Here is a 20,591-nt window from a genome sequence, read left to right as displayed (position 1 = left end):
GGTTATGGGGATACATTCTGGCTCTTGGACTGGCAGGTTGTGGCTTTATTGAGTTAGGTGTCAACTTCTCTCAATCTCAGATTTCTACCTTACTCACGAGATCGATACTTTCAAAACATTTTAATAGCTTTATTAGAAAAATGATTCAGACTCCTTTTAAAATGTTCACATAATATAGAAAAGAAAAAAGCAGAAACTAATAATATTATACCAAATTTCTAAACTCAAAGATAATCACAGTTAATGTTTGGGAGAAAATTTTCTACCCATATTGATACACATAGGTATATACATAGCTATGTGTATACAGTTTTATGTAAAATAAATCATATCCTACAAACTTTTCTAGAAATTGTTTCACTTGAAATTAAGTAATGAATATCTTTCCATGTCAATAAATATAGTTCTTCATCAGAAATGTTAATGGCTGAATAGTATTTTATTTTCTAGATGAATTATAATAATGCTTTACTTACTAGGTCCCAATTGATGGGGACATTTAAATTGTATCCTTTTCCCCCTTTATTTTGCTATTATAGCTGCTATAAACATTGGAAGCACCCCTGACCCTTCTCTTAACATGAATTTTGAGAAATATTCAATGATGTAGCTCAAGAAAGAACACAAGAATCATAAAATGCCATGTCAGTGAAACCAGGAGTTTGAAGTGGAGAAGGTTCCAGAAAAATTTTACTGATCCTCACCTCTATAAATGGCTTCCTATCTTATGTACAGTACTTTCCATTGGCTTGAGTGGCAAGTATATTTAAGGAAACTTATTCTGAGTATTCCAATGGACTTTTTTGTTTGGTTTTTGTGGCTAGCTGATACGGGATCCGAACCCGTGACCTTGGTGTTAGAAGGCTGTGCTCTAACCAACTGAGCTAACTGCTAGCCTCTCAATGGATTTATTTCAACACTAAAAATTTTGCTTCCCTGAAGAACCATGTTCTTCCCAGGAGCATCTTTGGTTCCAGAGATCCTGAATCCAATAAGAATGATCCCCTGTGCCCCAAAACTCCCATTTTCAGGATTAGACCATTCCAGAAGCCATGGGTTTCTCCACTAACCAGTGGAGCAACATGCAGTGTTTGGAAGAAGCAGCAGCCATATGTCACCCCCAGTGCATTGCCTACTTTCCATCCTAGGAACCTCCCTTATTTTTATGAGACCTATCTGTCAGCTCTACCTGATTCCTTTGGGTGGGTCCACTCTGCAAAGGGAAAAGGACTAGTATTCTCTCTTCTGGACCTGGACCAGGAAATCCAGAACTTGGAAATGCAGAAATTTCTTTTTGGAAAGGAGTACTGTCCATATAACCTCTCTGAAAACTCCAAAGGTCACTTCTACATGAGCAAAGCTCCTAATACAGTACGGAGTTAAGCAGTCTGATTCTAGCTCTGTGTCCCATCCCTTTACTGTGGCAGAGCAGAGATGATCCTCAACCTGCAGCTTGGGTTTTGTGCACAGGAGTCTGTTCCTGTTCCCTGCCTGTGCGACATGGCTGGGTGAGATGCTGGCCTGCAATGCGTGCCAAGCTGATGGTCTACGTATGCTGTTTTAGGTCTTGTGCTTTGCACAGAAGGAGGAGATACACATTTTTTGGAGCCAGAAGCCTGGAGCTGGGAAGGGGAAGAATGTTCTTTCCATCTTTTCCTACTTTTCCATCTTTTAACACCACTATTTTCCAGTCTCCTTCGCTGAAACTACGCAAAATTGAACAGGAACAAAGTATGCAGAGTTTAAAGTCTCCACTTTAAGCAGCGCTTAAAGCCCCATTTACCATCCCATTTTGAGGTGACCAAAGCCTGTAGTGGTCAGATCGCCCTGGAACCCTTCAGGAAAGCAAACAAGCCATTCTGAACACTAGGTGGCGCTGAGAGATAGTCGTGGATCTGGTAGATCATTCCCAGGACTTTGAGGCGGGACAGGTATGTCACCTGAACTAACCCGCTTTCACAAAGAGGAAGGGGCAAAGAGAGCTTTCAATAGTATATGGGCCCTGACACTCTTCATAAAAACCCTGAACCTGAGCACAATGATCGGGAAGTACAATGATCAAAGAAGAAAACAGAACTAACTGCTGGTTCCAGGCTAAAGCACCGGGGGAAGGAGAGGGGAGCTCCAATGGCTATGTCCTCCCATTCTCTCTGTGCATTCCACTTTGTCTGCTGTGAATCCTGAGGTACTTGTTGGCTCACTCTCTTGCAACCAGCTAAAGCACCGGGGGAAGGAGAGGGGAGCTCCAATGGCTATGTCCTCCCATTCTCTCCGTGCATTCCACTTTGTCTGCTGTGAATCCTGAGGTACTTGTTGGCTCACTCTCTTGCAACCACTCAGCCTGGAAGGCGCCCTGCAAGGGGACGCACGCATCCCCGAAGCGGAGGCAAGCCCCGTAACACAGGGGCTGAGGGCGTGCTCTTCAGAGTCAGGCGGAGCAGGGTTTGAGTCCTGGCTTAGCCACTTGCTACCTGAGCTTAGCCATATCACGTAGCCTTTGTGAACCTCAGTTTACTCATCTTTAAAGTGGAGATAAAAATAGCTTCAGCTCTAGAGAATTGTGAGAATTAAGACGATTGTGAAATGTTTAGCAGGCTCCTTGAATATAGTCAGCCCTCAATAAATACCGACTTTAAATGTCTGGGTTTTCAATTAGGAGATTAGAGAGATTTCGCTTGTTTGCAGTGCCCCGGAACGGCTGGCTGTGTCCCCAGTGTGTGTGTTTGGTGAAGTTGCCTCTATTCCTGTCTGGAAGTTCTCACACCAGCCAACCATGTATTTTGTACCACAGCAGCTCCCCGTTCTCCAGATCATGGCCCTTGCGAAGTGTCAACTCTCTATCTCCAGGCTGAGTATAGTATCCATGAAGGCCCTGCTCCTGTTTCACAGTTGGGCAAACAGAGTCACAAGGAGTTGCGAGACTATCCTAGGATCACAGAGAAATTAAGAACTGGCACTCACAGCTCTGTGTGTAGGACCCCACCCCATACCTCAGGCCTCTTCCTGTCAGGGAAAGCAGCCACTTGGAGTGGGGGAGGTCAAGGGGCACGAAGAGGCCCTCAAGGTCCAGCAGCCCTGGACTGAACTACCTTCTCGTCCATGCTCTCCTTTTCCTACATCTGGCCCACAGTGGACACTCTGCACACGTGTGATGACGCAGAACCTTTGCCACCAGACCTGTCACAGAGCTAGCTCAACGCAGGTGAGCTGGTGGGAGACTCAGGCAGAATTGAGTTTGGGGTGGGAATTGAGGTGGGGTGGGAAAAAGACTTCTCTTTCTCTCATCCTGGGTCTGTCACCAGCTGAAGAGATAATAATGATGGCCAGCATCTACTGAGCACTTACCAAGAACTAAGCTAAATGCCACAACTGGAATTCGAGCTCTGGAAGCCGGACCCCAGAGGCCACACTGTTGCCTTGAGAACCAGGTGTCTGGAGCTGCCACACATGTGCTGCAGAAAAGGAACCAAGGTCAAATCAGTTCCCTGACTGGCCTGAGTCCCTTGGCTTCTTAGAACCCCAGAGTCCCACTTACACGGGCTCCCCAGCTGCTGGAGAACCTGCCACCAACTTGGAGCTGGTCCCTGCCCAGCCCCTTCCTCCCCCGGTTGATGTGAACAGCCATTGTTTTCTCTCTGATGAAAGTGGATGAAGAAATAAGGCAGCTGGTTTAAAACCACGATGTTGCAAAGTCTAAAAAGATCTAGAATTCCAGTTAGATGCCTGGGTTTACCTGCTCCTCATTCTGAGCTCCACCAGCTCCTGCTCAGCTTCCCTGTCTCCCTCGCTATCCTGCACCCATCCCACTAACCCCCCCTCCGCCTGGCTCTCTCTTGTCCGGGGAGCCCACAACTGCACTGGACAGATCGTTTTGCATTGATATTTGTTGTAATTACATCACTTCTGCCCTGTGTTCCCCTCTGGAGCTGTTGCTCTCTGAGAAGATCACTGAAGCCTCAGAATATGATGTATGGCGGACTGGTCAATACAGGCACCCTGCAGGTCCTAAGGGGTGTGAAAATACAGACCCCTGGGCCTGCTGATCCCAATGGCCAGGGGTGGGGCCTGGAATCTATATTTTGACGTGGGGTCTTTATGACATGAGGTTAGATTTAGAATTGCTGCCTATCTCTTCATTAGGATTTTCTCCAGCAGGCCCTTCTTCCACCCCGTCCTTTTTGTTAGCTTCCAAGTCTCTAGTCTTTGGGCACCTTGTTAGTCCTTACACCTTCATGCCTTCAAGTTCCCTCCTCATTTAGTATTTACTAGATGCCTGTAATATGCCAGGCACTGGGGCAGGCCCTTTATTCCCACCTTTATAACAACGCTCTCAGGAGAGAAAATTCTGACTCCCATTTTACAGATGAAGAACACTCCCCTTCCCGTCCCCTGCCTGGCTCTCTGTGGCTGCAGAACCCACAGCTGCACTGGACAGAGCACTTGCAGTGACATATGTGGTACTTGCATCAATTCCAGCCCCTGCTCCCAGCTGGGAAGAACCAGGATTCAAGGGCACATGTCTTGTTCTAAAGTCTGTACCCAGAGTTCATTGGGTCACACTGGCTATACTGTCCTGTCCTCGCACAGTGCTTGGAAAAGAGTAAGTACTCAATAAATATTTGTTAGTGAGTAACTGAATGAATAAAGGAAAGAAGAGTCTAAGTTCAAAGTTAGAACACTTTCTCCTCCTCCCCCAACACATCCCCTCCAAGAATTCTGCCTCTGGGCTGTCTCATTTCCTTCCCACCCTGCACCTCTCTGCATATCCAGTCGCCAACCTCCCAGTCCCACTTGGATGGTGGCTCCAGGACTCCCTGTCCCAGCCCATTGCTATCCTGGCTGCTCCCAGAGATTCAGCAGTACACAAGCACCTGACTTCTCTGTGGCCCAAGGGCTACCGAGCTCTGTCCCTGGCTGCTGAAGCTGAAGGCTGGACCAGGAGTGGTCCCAGTGCTCTTGGAAGTCTGGGAGCTCTCCCGTCCTCCCCCGCTTCTCCTCCCCCTTCCTCTCCCTCACTTCCCTTTCTTCTCTTTCCAACAGCAGCTGAGAGCCAGGCCCTGAAGGCAGAAGGACGGGTGCTTTGATTTGGGAGGGTTTGGTGAAGCAGGAGGGGTCTTTTTGGAGCTGAGAGCCCTGCTCAGAGAAAACAAGTGGGGATGGGAATCGGGGTTTCTAAACCACGGGAAAGTGAATTGTCCAACATTTCCCCAGTTCCCCTAGTTATTCCTGTCTCTCAAGCCATCTGCTTTTCTATTGCCATCTTGCAACAAAGAGAGCTCCTTGAGAGTAGACAGCACAGCTTGACCATCTTTAAATCCCTCAGTGACCTAGCAGAGTGCTAGTAGACATCCAGCACATGTTTGTTCAAAGACTGAATAACAAATGCTATCATTTATAGATCCCTTGCTAGTGCCGACCACAATACTATCTCACTTAATCCTTTCAACAACTCTAACAGGCAAGAATTATTACTATGCCATTTTACAAATGAGGAATTAACTCAGAAACCTTAAGCACCTGCCTCAAGGTCACAGCACCACATAAGTGATAGAGCTGGGACCTGAACTGAGAGGTCTGGCCAGTTCCAAGGTCCTCTTTTTTTCCCACAGTGCTGTCTAAGGAACCAGGTCCAGACTAGGATAGTGTTATATTGACTCTGTAGGAATTTATTTTTAAAACATTCCAGCCTAAACGTGTGGTGTGTGAATATAAACAGACTCTCCTCTAACCCCTAGAGTGGTAAGTTCGCATCTGAAGTGCTCTAATCAGGAATCTGCACTCCAGAGCGGTTACATAAGCACTTCAAACACCATCAAAATCTATACCTGAGGGCTTAATGTGCTTGAGGCATGCTAGAAATAATCTTTCATTGGTGAAATGTGGTTTTCAAAATGTGGAGTTGGCCAGGAAGATTATCTGGGCCCTACTGGCCTTGCATGAATGAGGTATAAGAACCAGACTGGGCCAACTGCCCAACTCCCTCGAAGCAGGTTGTGGGACTGTTTTGTGCCTGCTTGCCAAGATATGTACATCTGGCAGAATTTGGCCTTACCCATTTTAATGCCCCACCTGTGGGGGTTTATATGCGAGAGGACAAATGGCCTCCAATCACCTTTCATATTTTGTGGCTTCTAATACAGGAACCTGACAATCGCCAAAGGGCCAAGTGTGTTAAGAGCAGTTGGCAATGGGGCCCATCCAGGCCTCATCCACCCCTCAGAGGAGGGATCCTTCAACTCAGGGCACATGATGGCTTTCTCCCCATCTCTCTTCTCCATCCTCCATTCTGCATTGTCAGGCCACTTGTGATCATAAGCTAACATCCAACAGAAACAAGCTTTAGGTGTGGTGGGTACCATTTCTCTGTGGATCCTTTGAGGGTCTGGGGGCCTTTGCAGCAGGTTTCTGAAGCCCCCAGCTTCCACTCCAGCCCTACATGCCCTCTTTCTTCTCCCATCACAGCATCAGCCACACATGGTACCCAAGATGGCTTGTTCTTTACTTCAGCTTTGCAAAATCTCTCTCTGCTGTGGTGACTACCTCATAATCCTGCCTGTTCTTCCAGCTCTCAAATATTCTGACATCAAGGGTAGCTGTTCTAGAAAATAATTTCCCTATTTTGCAACAGGACAAAGTCAGGCAGGAAGCAAGGAGGTGTCTTGCCCAAGTTTATAGCTAGGGGCATCTATTACAGCACCTGGAACAACTTAAAAGTCAGCTACCGGGAATGAATGAATGAATGAAAGGAAAGAGAGGAGGGAAGAAGGGGGGGATGTCAGTGTCAGCTGATGCTCTTGGCTGAATTAGGCCAATGACCACAGTTTGACCCTCAGTCTCAGTTCCATGGAAAGCTACATAGAAAGTGCCTTAAGACAGAAAGACTGGGCCGGCCGTGGCTCACTTGACAGTGTGGTGCTGATAACACCAAGGCCACGGATTTGGATCCCTATATAGGGATGGCCAGTTAGCTCACTTGGGAGAGCGTGGTGTTGACAACACCAAGTCAAGGGTTAAGATCCCTTTACCAGCCATCTTTAAAAAAAAAAAAAAAAAACAAAGACTGTAGGAAAAAGACAGTGTCTGAGACATCCCAACCCTTAATCCCAAGGTTAAATTGGAGGCAGACTAGCCTGGAGGCCCACAGGGATTCACCTCGGGGCAGGCTGCTGTGGAGAGCCATGGTTGAGGGCGCCTCAGGATCCAGGCCCCCTGGAGCCAGAACAGCTGCCTCTGCTGATTGGGGACCAACAGGGGAGGTGCAGGAGACACCAGAAACCCAACCAGAGGACCCTAGGGAGGGAGGCTGGCAAAACTTTCCCGAGTGGCTGGGGTTAGGCAGAGAGGCAACCTCAGCATAAAAGGCTGGTGGGACAACCCCTAGCGTCAGATGGGAAACAATTCTGCCCTTGAGTGTGCCTGCTGTCCTAGTTATTGAGTACCTGCAGCCCTGAAAAATGCCAGGGCCCAGGGCTGTAGGAGTCACTGTCCCTGGAACAGGGGAGGATAAGCCCATTCTCCTGCAGACACCATTCACTCTGGTGGGTACTAGGTAGTGACTGATGATAATAAATAGAAGAGCTACAAAACACAGACATAAAAGACATTATTGGGACAACTGAAATAATTTGAATATTGCCCGTGTAGTAGATGTTATATCAATGTTAAATTTCCTGAATGTGATAATATTAGAAGAACATCCTTGTTCTTAGGAAGTACATGCTGAGGTATTCGGGGATGAAGGATCATGATGTATACAACTAACTCTCAAATATCTCAGGTTATATTATATATACAGAGAGAAAGTGTGGCAAAATGTTAACGATTGGTAAATCTAGATGAAGGGTATATGGGTATTTAATGTATTATTTTTGCAACTTCTGTAGGTTAAAAAATTTTAAAACAAAAAGTTAGGGGGAGAAAAATAGCTATCACTTATTGAGCAATTATTTGATCCCAAAATTTATGTAACTCTATTATCAGATTTAATCTTCAAAGCAACCCCAGAGAGATTCATTATGATTCTCATTTTTTTTTTTTTTTAAGATGACCGGTAAGGGGATCTTAACCCTTGACTTGGTGTTGTCAGCACCACACTCTCCCAAGTGAGCCACAGGCCAGCCCTATGATTCTCATTTTAAAGATAAGATTAGCTGGGTGGGTTAGAGCATGGTATTGTAACACCAAAGTCAAGGGTTTGGATCCCTGTACAGGTCATCAGACAAAGCTAATTAACTCACTCACTAACTAAATAAATGGAAACAGTTCCAGAGAGGCTAAGGAACTTGCCCAAGTTTACAGAGTTGTGAGTAAAACAGAGTTCAAAGCAAGAGGGAGGCCACATGCAGGAGTGCTGGTGGGACACTGGTAGCTAATGCTTTCTTGAGCCTTTCTGCGTGCTACTAGTGTTTTAAACTCCTCTACGTGCTACTAGTGTTTTAAACTCCTCTCTGGCCCGTGGCTCACTCGGGAGAGTGCGGTGCTGATAACACCAAGGCCACGGGTTCGGATCTTTGGGACCGGCTCGATCCAGTTGCTCCGGGAAGGGCCCTCGGAGCTTCCGTGCGGGCTTCCACCTTGTGGTCGGCGCTCGTTCGCTTGCACCCCTCGCGCTGCCCTCCCCGCCTCACCTCAGGTTTATTTCTTCTGTGATTTCTGGGTGGTTTTCTTAGGGGTCCTTATGGGTCAGGCTCTACTCCCAGGGGCGGGTCAGCCAAGCAGAAAAGAAAACAGGTTGGGCGCCGAATGACATCAGAAGCTTTGTGTCCTGGGAGTCTTAGACAGGACTCGGTTGCCAGGGACCAGGGGGCCTTCACGGGGCGTGGCAGAGACAGTGAAGACCCTCATCTGGAAGGAGAATCACCTTTCTGTTGGATTCCTGCCTGCCGGGATATCTCCTCCATAAGCTTTTACTATGAATCCTCCTCGTAAAACTCTTCGGGACAGAGCCTTGCTTCCAGCTAAAATGCTTGAAAGATCATTTAAAGAACTCTTTTAGTAGAAGAGTCATCGGTTCCTTCATCGGACTTTTTGGACTGTCTTCTATGTGACAGACATTGTGTATAGCGCTGGTAACATAACTTAACACTTCATAGAACATCCGTTCCAGTGTTTCTGCTTATTATTATCCCCATTTTACAAAGGAGGAAACTAGGACTCAGAAAAGTTGTGACTTGCCCAAGGTCATATAGCTAAAAAGTGCGAGAGTGCAAGACTCAAACTCAAGCTTCTAAATTCCAAATGTGGGGGTTCAGTGACTATCCACCACCCTCCCACAAGCCGCTGAGGGGGCTGCCCAGAACTGGGTTATGGAGGGAACCCTATGGTCCCGAACTCATTGAAACTAGCAACTGAGCTGAAAAATGATGCCCTTTCTGTTCTCTACAGGTCACCAACTATGGGGGAGAAGTGTGGCCCTCCTATTCCATCCCCCCCACCAGATGCGCTTTTCTTTACTACTCCCCTTCTTTTCTCCAAGAGACTGTGCATCTATGCGCTGCACTCTGTGCTCCTTATGGGCTGGAGAATGCTTTATACTTGCTGATATTAAGGTGCCAGGGTTCCCTCATCCCGTTAGGGTGACTTCACACCATCCTGCATTCTCTGGGCAGCCCCGCTGAGCCATCCTACCCTTCTATCAAAAGCTAATTCAAAACTGACCTCCTCTGTGGGGAAACAGGCACTTATTGTGGGCTGAAGTATGAATTAGGATCGCCTCAGGGGAGGGCGACTTGGACTGTGTGGCAATTTAAAGTGTATATCACTTAACCCTACAATTGCATTCCTGGGACTTTATATTTCAGATATTCTCTGATGTGTATAAAATGATGTATATCATCGACTATTCATTACAGCATTGTTCAGTTTAGCAAAAACTTGGGAACAACCCAAATGTCTGTCAGTAAGAGACCCTTACATAAGATCCTGTGATAGCTACAATAGAACACATTAAAGCTGATAAAAAAGCATGGAGGCAAAACGTGGCAGATATGTATATTGATATAGGAAGATCTCTAAATCATATTTTTAAGTAGGTGTGTAAGTGCCACCATTCATGTGTGTGCCACATATGTAAGAATGCCAGTATATGCACTGAACAGCTCTGAAATAACACACAAAAACCCATGGCAGTGGTTGCCTCTGGGGAGAACTATGGCTGAAGTACAGGCATGGGAAGAAGGCTTACTTTGTAGTGTACACCCTTCTGTTCAAAATTCAAAAATAAATAGATAAAATAATTTTTAAAAATCACATGACCTCCTCTCCAAGGTGGATCTGGCACATCTATGGGCCACATCTCCTCAAATGTTCAAGGCACCATTGGTTTGCCTTTTGTTTGTTGATAGTAACTAGCTGTCATTTATTGAGTGCTTACTATGTGCTAGGCTTTTGTAATATCTCCTTTAATTCTCAAGGAAATCCTGCATGATGTGACCTCTGAAATTGTCATTTTTGAAGGTCAAAAGATGGTTGAATGTTGACAGTGACATATGGTTCAACCTAATATTATTGCCCTCAATTTCAAAATGGAACTGAAGCTTGGAGAAGTTAAGCAGATGGTTTAAGGTCACAGGATTATTTAGCACTTAAGTGTTCAAACCCAGGCCTGGTGGCACCAGAGTGTGGAATCTTTAGTACTATGCTATTTCTCTTCACTGTTTTCATTCTCAAGGGATGCCATATGTGGTTGTCCTAGCCCCTTCTTTTGGTTTTTAGATCCTTGAGGCCTGGGACATGCTCACCTTTTCCTTTGTCTCCCCCAGTATTATTTTTGTGTGAGTTGTGATGCATACACCCAGCAGAGGTCGAATGCATGTTGTTGGCTCGATGGGGATTGGGGGGAAGTGCTTTGGTCAGAGGGAGTTGTACCCCTGTGTCTGCTCACACCCTTCCCCCAGCTTCATCCCTGGAAAGGGGCACAAAGCTCTTACTTTCCCACAATTGGGCAGTGGTCAGCCTAGTCTAGCAGAGCACTTTTAGAAGATGGTCGTAGCCCATCGCTAACAGAGGAAGTCACGAAAAGTACTCTCACACAGGGAGTGAATCATAGTGAGGTAAGACGGGAGAGCCTGGTGGAACCTGAGCCCTGTTACCTTCTGATGCCTCCTGCATCCTCCACAAGATAAAAGCAACGTGCTGTTCTGGGGCCTGCAGTGACCTCTGACCTCTTTCGTTTAGGCTCCTCTCTTGATTGGCTACCTTTATGGGGAGATAGATACCAGGATATTCAGACTACAGGCTTGAGTCTCAAAAACCACAGGATCTTTATCTTTATGTCCCCAAGCTTGCACATAGGAATCACGTAAAAGTTAGCTGAATTAATTTAATTTCAGCATTTTGTCAGTTTCTGGTCAAATCCCCAAATTTACCAGAGAGATCCCAGGTCAAGTTGGTGTTTTCTCTGATACAGGGCCTGAGTCTGAAGTCACCTAATGACTTCCTATGCCTTCTTCTCATTACCCATCCTATCCCCAGTCCCTGCCTCTGAGACATATCCTGCTGACCTCCATGGCATTTCAATCCAGGATGCTGGAAGATTTAGGGAATTCCAAAGCAGGTGTCAAGGCCATGGAAATCATTTGACTCACCTGCCAAGCAGTGTAGCTTGCTGGGCACCAGTGGATCAAGAGAACTGGGTTTCACAAGGGTGGCCATGAGTTGATAATAATTGTAGCTGGGTGTTGGACATGTGGGATTTATTGTACTGTTCTTCCTACTTATGTGTAAGTGTTCCAGAATAAGAAATGAAAAAAAAAGAAAGTTGAGCTGAATTTTGTTCCCAGCTCACTTCTCCTCTCTCATTGCCCCATCTATTTTTGCCATTACTGTTGTATTTGTGTTAGGCTAGCCTGGTGGCATGAGATGTCTGCTGCCACTACAGAAGCATCATCCTGGAAAAAGGATAATTCTAGATGTTGGGAGATCAGGATTCTTGGCCATGCTGTGCTGCTTCTTAGCTCTGTGTCTCTAAGCAAGTCACAGATGTGATGAGTTTTCTCATCTGTTCATTCCGAATAATTGCACTTGTCCTCCATCTCGGGGAAAATGAGAGAAATAACATGCATGTCGCAATGCTTTGAAAAGTTAAGAACCAGTCTGCAAATGTAAGGTATTGATTTCTGCTCATCCTTTCACCTCTCCATGCTAGGTACGAGTGCAAGGTGACTTAGCAGGTGAGGTTCATCTTACCGGTATCTTCCCTTAACATCCCTTGTTTTATAGCTGTTGTTCTGACCACCTGCTTCTTTCGGAAGAGCCTCTGGGCCTTGGGCTTGGCAGCAGGCACCTTGCTCCAGATCTGTTTCAAAACCTCTTAGCTGTCCTCACATGCCGAGGCAAGCCTAGCACGAGTCCCAGCCTTCTCAGGAACTTGCCAGCATCCTCAGTGCAGGCGTAGGATTAACCAGACCACTTGATCAGTTTAGAACAGGGATGTCATGAAGATGCCTAACTGGGGAGAGCACTCCCTAAAGTCTAGGTATAATCTCAGATATCAGGGCTAGGCAGAGACCAGTAACATATTTTATTTCCAAAATCTCTGGAGATTTTGATAATTTGGGTTTTCACTCTCCATATGGAATCTGAGCAGCAGCTTTGACAGTCAGTAAGAGGGAATTAACATTAATCAAAATCTTTCAACTACACAAAAAGATTAAGCTTCTCTGGATCCTTGGTTTTACTTGGGTGCTTTTTCCGTTAATTCTTTGCCCGAGGCTAGGTTGCAGGACTCCCAGGTCCCAGTCTCAGATCTGCCACGTTTTCTGTTTATAGGAGGAAAAGCAAAACATGAAGTCTCTGGGCCTTCTCTGGAGGCCGTACAAGGTTCTGTTTTGTCTTTTCAGCTGTGATCTTAGCTCAGAGAAGGTCATGTTTTGTTTTTGTCTTTTGTCTTCCTGCCCGTTCCAGTTGGTCCCAGTCTTTTGAGGTGGGGATTGCTGGGAGGTCACAATGTCGGGATTGTTTGGGATGACAGTTCTGGGAGAACAGGGCTGAGGTCATGTGTCTAGTGTCCTGAGGAGCCCAGGACCAAAAGACTCAGATACCCGACCCGTCAGTGGCTTAATTGTTGGGCCTTTCTCCACAGGTCTACTGACCCTATTTTTTAAATGAAAAGTCAGGACAAACAATGAGTGTCTGTGCTTGTGGAGATTATAATGTCAGAATACTTGAGCCCAGGATGCCTTGGAAAATCTGGGATATAGGTTCACCCTAGTGCTGAGGCTTCTGAAAGATACTATGAAGTATTTCTCTCATTCTTAACTACATATCTCACTCTTTGTGAAATCAGAATTCTTCCCATTTCATGGATGGGTAAAGAGCACAGTGGCTAAGAACAAGGACTTTGGAACCAGAATCCCAACCCCACTACTCACTAGCTGTCGAAGTGTCTGTGTAAATTGCATAGCCTCTCTTTTCCTGGGTGTCCTCATGTGTGTGTGTGGACAGTAGTACCCACCTGTTGTCTCACAGTTGTCATGAGGAATAAAGATGCTGCATGTACCTGGCATACAATAAGGACTCAATAAATGATAGCTATTTATCGTGTATAATGGGTGGAAGATAGTTGTAAAAGTCAAATGCGAAGGGAGAAGTGATATTGGTGATTAACCTATCAGAGAGGCTGACTGTTGCAACATTACAGGAGGTGGCTGCATTTGCTGAGGCCATGTGGCTCCTGAGGAAGGGAAAGGGGATTTTAAAAAACAACAAATTTTTATTATGGAAAATTCCAGGTACATATGCAAGTAGAGAGACCAGGATAAAGAAAACCCGTGTACCCATCACTCAACTTCAAAAATTATTAACGTTTTGACAAATCTTATTTCATATATCTTCCTTACCAGGAAGTATCTTCAGGCAAATCCCAGACATTATATCATTTTACATGTAAATCATATATCTCTCTAGCAAATGACATTAAAAAATATTATCAACCTAAAAAATTAACAATTACTCTTTTAAATCATCTAATATTAGCATGACCATATGTCATGATTTGGGACAGACCAAATTTACACTTGTTGGCAAGTGTAATTATTAATAACACTCAAGCAGGGGGATTTAAAAAACCCCGGTGAGGGATGTGTCTCCCGGCCTGCCTCTGGAATTCCTGCCCGCTCCGGCCTGTGTGTCCTCTCTCGCGCACACGCGTGCCTCTTTCTTCCTTTTCTCTTCCCCGACCCAGATTTTCTTCTCTAAAACACATCCAGAGGCATCTGGGTAAGTTCCCCTGGCTGGGGATATTTTAGGTGTTTATTTGATTTGTTCTGAATTTGTGCAGTTTTTTTCAAAGACTTGTGGCTTTCTCTGGAGGCTGCAGCAAAATATCTAGCAGTTTTCTGGTTTACATCTCATAACTTGAAGAAGAGGGGGTGAATCTGTTCCAAAGTAGGGTGATTCAATGACAGCAATTGACAGAATCCCAACTAAATAGAAAATTGTCAAGGAAAGCATTATATTTTATTTCCCCGGTCCTTTCCCCCCCGTCTAACATGTGTATAGGTGTAATAGAATCAGAACTAAACTGGGAACCAGGGTTCTACCTCCAATTAGCAGTGTTACCTTGGATGAATCTGTTACCCACTGTAGGCCTTCCCTAAACAGCCCTCAGCCAGCACAGTCCCCTTTCCCATTTATCTGCATTCCGGTTGGCAATGTGACTGCATTGTAATTTTGTAATTGACTTTCCTAAGAGTTCTTTGAAAACCATTGAGACCTCTCTTATTTACTTTTGCATCTCCAGTTCTTAGAACAGTGTCTGGCACATAAATGGTTGTTGAATGGATAAATAATTTTTAGATGGATAATTGAATTAAAATCAAACGAGCCCTACTTTTCACTCCTGTGGAAATGAGACTAGGATCTCCTTAAGGTTTCTCAGGTTTTGTGACTTCCTGAGGTTGCTCAGCTGACTTAGGATAGAGCTATTCACACTGAGCTAGGAAAGGTAGGTGTGGGACGGGAGAGCAATGACTAGCACCCTCCCCCAGCCCTGTTTTCTCTGCCTCCTTTGGCTTCCTCCTCTCACACTTATTTATCTTCTCCTCTCCCTGTGTGCTGGTTCTCAGGGCTCCTTGGAGTATTGAGAAGTTGATTCCATCATGGCAGAACTCAAGGTGGAGATGCGGGCCAGTGTAGACTGGCAGAAACGCTGCCTGGCCCTGGAAACCCAGCTTTTCCGGTTCCGTCTTCAGGCCAGCAAGATAAGGGAGCTGCTGGCTGACAAGGTGAGTCCTGCGGAGCAGGAAGTGCCTTACCCCACTGCAGAGCCTTTGTCAGGGGCCAGAGGCAGGAGGGAGAGCTGGGGGAAGTCAGCTCTCAGTAAGATGTTTTTCCACACATGCAAAATGAAACCCAAGACAGTTTTGTTTTTCTTTTTTTAATTGACCTGGTTTAGTTTTGTTTTGACCAAACTGAGCAGTTTACTAATCTGTCACCTTGCATTCTTCCCTGTTCTGCTGCTTCACCCAGCACACCAAAGAAATGATACAAATCTTCTTGATCCCCCATCACCTGTTGAGCCACTTGTGGCTGCAGTGAAAGTTCATAATATTCTTCCCTTAATATTTCTTCCTTGGTGTGGGAAGGAGGATATTTTAGGAGAGAAGAATGGAAATCTCCATACTACTACTCACCCTTTAGTAAGCATATGAGCTGGAGAAGGTGGCCTGGTTTCCTGGCGACAAGGACACAGGCTTTAGAGACTATACCTTGCTCTCCCACTTACTAGCTGTGTGACCCTGGGCAAGTCCATTCACCTCTAAGGCAGGGACACAAATGTCTATCTCTGAGAGTTATTTTGAGAATTATGTCAGAGCACGTATATAAAGGTTTTAGCATAGAAGAGGTCTTAAATGGGAATAATTATTATCTTTATAGGCTTGGCAGGTTGGTCTGGGGAACTGACCACCTTTCATAATGTTTCTATGGGAAGAAACATTCTAAACAGCTGGCTTTCAGAGGCATTTTAGAGAGTGGAGACCTGTACTTAAATCTAAGTGAATCAGCCATTCTCTCTATAGTTTTGTTTATGGTACCCATCTGCTTAGCAAACCTTGCTTCCACTGTACACAGGTAAAGTTCAGCTCACCCCTCTCCAAGTAATGTCAAAGCCTTGATTAGTGAGGCCTGAATAAATGGCCTGTTTTATTGATAGCTCTACAACCTAGAGTCCGGGGAGACAAGTCAGTGGCGTCACCTCTGCGCTTCCATGGCTGAGGGGAGTGGCCCTGGACAAGCCTGGACTAGAACTCTTGAACCTTGGTTCTGTTGGCATTGCTGTCTCCTAATTCAGACTTTGTAAAACAGAGACCTACAAAGCTCCTGTGAGTGCTTGCCAGCTATTGCAAATAGACAGGGAAGAATTCAGGCACCTCAGGAGAAGGGCGGGAAGCCTTAGACAGTGGTTCTCAAAGTGTGGTCAGAACCACTTTGCCAGCATAACCTGGAGTGCTTTTAAACGTGTATATTCCTGGGCCCACCCCAGTCCTCTTGATCCAAGTCTCGTGGGTTGCTGCTAATAATCTGTGTGTTTAACAAGCTCACAGAAAGTGGTTTTGTACGCTATAAAGTTTGAGAACCTTGCCTTGGGCTATGGCATTAGGGGAAGAGCGTGAGGGAAGGAAAGGATAAGTAGGGATGGACCCAGCCAGGTAAAATGAAACACACCTCAGAGGGAAGAGACTTCTGTCTCTAGTAATATGGACAATAACCAAAAAACACAAATAACCAAAAAACAAAAGCCAAAACCCAACTATGAAACACCTAGAAATACTGGGTTAAATATTTAAAATATGCTTCTAAGTCTGGAGCTGAGCACTGAAGAAAGTAAGAGGAGTCTTCAGGTAGCTAAATGAAGAGGGCAAAACCAGATTGGTACTTGACTCTGGTAGCTGAGTGCTGGGGTGTGTAGCTGGCTTCCCCTTAGTAATGTCAGGCTTGAGTGTTAACATCTGTGGAGACAGAGATGAGGTCTGGCCAGGTGGAGGTTAGAGCCGAAGCTGAGACTTCCATGTGAAGTCAGGACTGTTAAAGTGCTTACCTTAAGTAAAAAGGTACGCAAGGAAAAGAAAATCATCCATTAGCACAGGGAGATGACAGTAACTTCTCAGACTTAGTGAAGGTTCTGTGTAGAAAAATCAAAAGTAAAGAAAAAGAAAAGTCTCCCCTGAGAACCCAATGATAATAGTGAATTAATGTTAGAATGTATACTACCTGTATGGTTTAGGAAACCTAAATTCTGGGCCTGTGATACCTCTGAGGAACTTAGAGGAAAAGACTCAAAGTCTCCATGGAGAAATAAGACCTTAACACAGATCACACAGGATCCCCACAGGAAAACAAACAAACAAAACCGTAGTGAAGATGAATATATAATCCAAAATGACTAAATACTTGAGGGAATAATCTACAGTAAGTGAGAATCCCCTATACACAACAAACAATTGGACTAGACACCCAAGAAATTCTAATAGAAGTGTTGGCAAGAGACTATAAAATAAATGAATTTGACACTGTTGAAGACAGAATGAAGAAATCGAAAACATAAGACAAGAACAAGATACCATCCAGGTAGACTTGAAAACCAAATAGAACTTGTAGAATTGAAAGTGTTTTCATTGAAATTAATTTTCAGTGGCTAGGTTTCCTAGAATAGGTACCTTCAAAGATAGACGTAATGAGTGGGAAGATTAAACTGAGAAAATCATCCAGAATGCAGCCCAGAGATATAAAGATACAGAGGCTGAGACGTGGATGCTAGAATGACAAGATCCTATATCCACCAAATAAGATTCCAGAAGTGGAGAAGAGAATGAAGGAGAGGCAATACTTGAAGAGATAACAGCTAAGAAGTTTCCAAACTTGATGAAAAACATGATGCCTCAGATTCAGGAAGCAAATGAGTCTAAACAGGATATGTTTTTTAAAATCCATGCCTATTGTATTAGCTAGATCACAGTTTGGCTGCTATAAGAAAGAACCCAAAATAACAATGGCTTAAGCCAGACAGACGTGTCTTTCTTTCTCATGTAACATTTCAGTCATAAGCAATCTGGCTCTAGGGTGATGTCTTCTGCATGTTTGAAGATGGTTCACTGTGATATTCACATTCCAAGCCCTTATTTACATAGTTCCTCCCAGCTGCAAGGAAGGTTAGGAAATGTAGTCTTTATTCTAAATAACCATGTGCTTGGGTAAAAGCTAGGGGTGCTATTTATAGGAGAGAAGGGGAGAACAGATACTGGGGAGCAACCAGCAGCCTTTAAATCTAGAACAATAGGAGTAATGCAAATAGAAATAGAGTACATATAACATTCAAATCAGTAGAGTGGGAAAATGGAATAAAGAAAGTCTGTTAAATCCAGGTAGGGAAGAGAAAACAAAAGCTTAGAAAAAAGGAGTAAATAGAAGGGACAAAATGCAATGTTAGAAATAAATCCAAATGAACCAGTCACAAGGAGACATTATACAAGAATGTATATTGCAGTATTGGTGTATGGAAAATTTAGAAATATTCTAAATTTTAAAAATATTTTAAATTTAGAAATATTCTAAATGTCTATCAACAGTGGAATAGGTAAACATATTAGGTGTATTTGTACAGTGGAATACTGCATTGCAGCTAAAAATAAATCAAGTAGAACTACATGTATAAGATCAATAAATCTCAAAAACGAACATTGAACAAAAAACATCAGAAGGATATATACAACATAATACAGTTTATGTAACTTTTAAGACCTGCAAAAACAGCACTGTTATTTAGTACTATCTGTTGTTTCTCATCCCAGCTCCACACTCCATGTATTTTATATATTTGGGAATAAGTATATAATTTCAATTGAACAAAAGGTCTGCTGCTAAAAAAAAAAAAAGTTGTAAATCATTGTCTTTGATTACAACAGAGTTAGAACCATTTAATAGCTAAACTGAGGGTTGCAAACTCAAATGCTCACAGGTACTTTAGAGAGCCAGGAAGGTTCTGGATAACTCAAGGGGATGTTGAAGCCACTTAATCTCATAAGAAAATGAAACCCTATGTATTTTTACCACATACAAATGAGGTAAAAATATAAACACATCCAAGCGGAGGGTAAATACTAGAGGGAGAAGTGTAACATTGGGGAGCAGCCATATCTGTTGAGGTCCACATCTTAAAGATAAACATCAGAAGCAGATAGGACAAAAATTGAGGTTTGACAAAGCTGAATGGTGGGTACATGTTTCTGTTTGCCTAAAATATTTCATAATAAAAAATATTTTAGAGTACCTCCCTGCCCTGTTCCTGGGGGGGGCCAACAAAATAACTGGAAAGTGGGCCGGCCCGGTGGCGCACTCAGTAGAGTGCAGCACTTGGGAGCGTGGTGGTGCTCCCGCTGAGGGTTCGGATCCCATATAGAGACCAGTCCGCTCACTGGTTGAGTGCGGTGCGGGCGCGACACCGAGGGTTGCGATCCCATTACTGGTCATGAAAAAAGACAAAAAGGAAAAAAAAATAATAACTGGAAAGCGTTAAGCACATTATCCACAAATACCTTCTTTCTCTGCAGCCCCTTGGGTCTGGGTAAGCTGAACTTTCATAATATTGACTCCTTCTCCTGAAGGCTGTCTGTGATTGTCATGTAAACAGAATATTCTCACATAAAAATGTTGGACGCTCATAGTGTGAATTGGGTAAAGAAAGGAGAAGGATACAGACAGGTCAGAAAAGATGGGATGTGGGAGGGAAGAAGGGAGAGAAATAAGTCTTGATTAGGGACCATGGGGTGGAGATTGAAATAAGGAAAAAGGCAGGGACATTAGCCCGACATTGAGCTTCTTGGCAGAAAGCCTTAAGGCAGTGACCACCACATTTCTCAATGTTGGGTTGTGCCTGTCCCCTGTAGTCATCCCCAAACCAATAGAACAGGTCCAACAATTCATGAGACATCTTCACCAGTAGAGCCAAGGTAAGTTTCAGATCCCAGGAAGAGCGACCTCGAGTTTCTCAGGAGAGCTGTTCCTGGGGCCGAGAATCATCGTCATTACTGACCTGCACCTGGGGCAAACTGGTCAGCTGAGTCTGTGGCCAGCCTTCTCACCTGCCTGCCCCCTCTACCTCTCTGCACAGCTGGCCTCAGGGAAATTGCATGACCCGGATGGCCGAGGGCCACTCCTCACTGATGGCTATCATGCAGGGCGAGCAAAGCCTGGGTGCTTTCCCGAGGACCAGCTCTGCCTGGGACTAAACCCTGCCCCTTGGCTGCTAAGGCTTGGAAGCATGTCCTTACTCCTTCCCCAGTGCACAGCCTACTCACACCTGACTCCCTCGTACAGAATTGCCATTCTAGACATGGAATAATATGGGTTAAAAAGAATTTTTTTAAAAAAAGAGAAAACGCCAAGGCTACCAAATATCTCTCACCTAGGCGAGAGAGAAAGATGAGGAGAGGAGGCAGTACCAGACTCTGTCTTCACTGTTACTCCTCACGGTCTGATATGCTGTGGTCACAATCACCCAGATGCCAGGGCCACCCTGTTCCAAAGCCAGCTTAGCCATGGGTTCCCTTTCCATCCAGTAGAGGAGTCTGAGGCGGTAGCTAATGTCTTGGAAT

This window comes from Galeopterus variegatus, unplaced genomic scaffold (genome assembly GCF_000696425.1).
Source record: "Galeopterus variegatus unplaced genomic scaffold, G_variegatus-3.0.2 Scaffold593, whole genome shotgun sequence".
Lineage (NCBI taxonomy): Eukaryota > Metazoa > Chordata > Mammalia > Dermoptera > Cynocephalidae > Galeopterus > Galeopterus variegatus.
Note: the sequence above shows the minus strand (reverse complement) of the source record.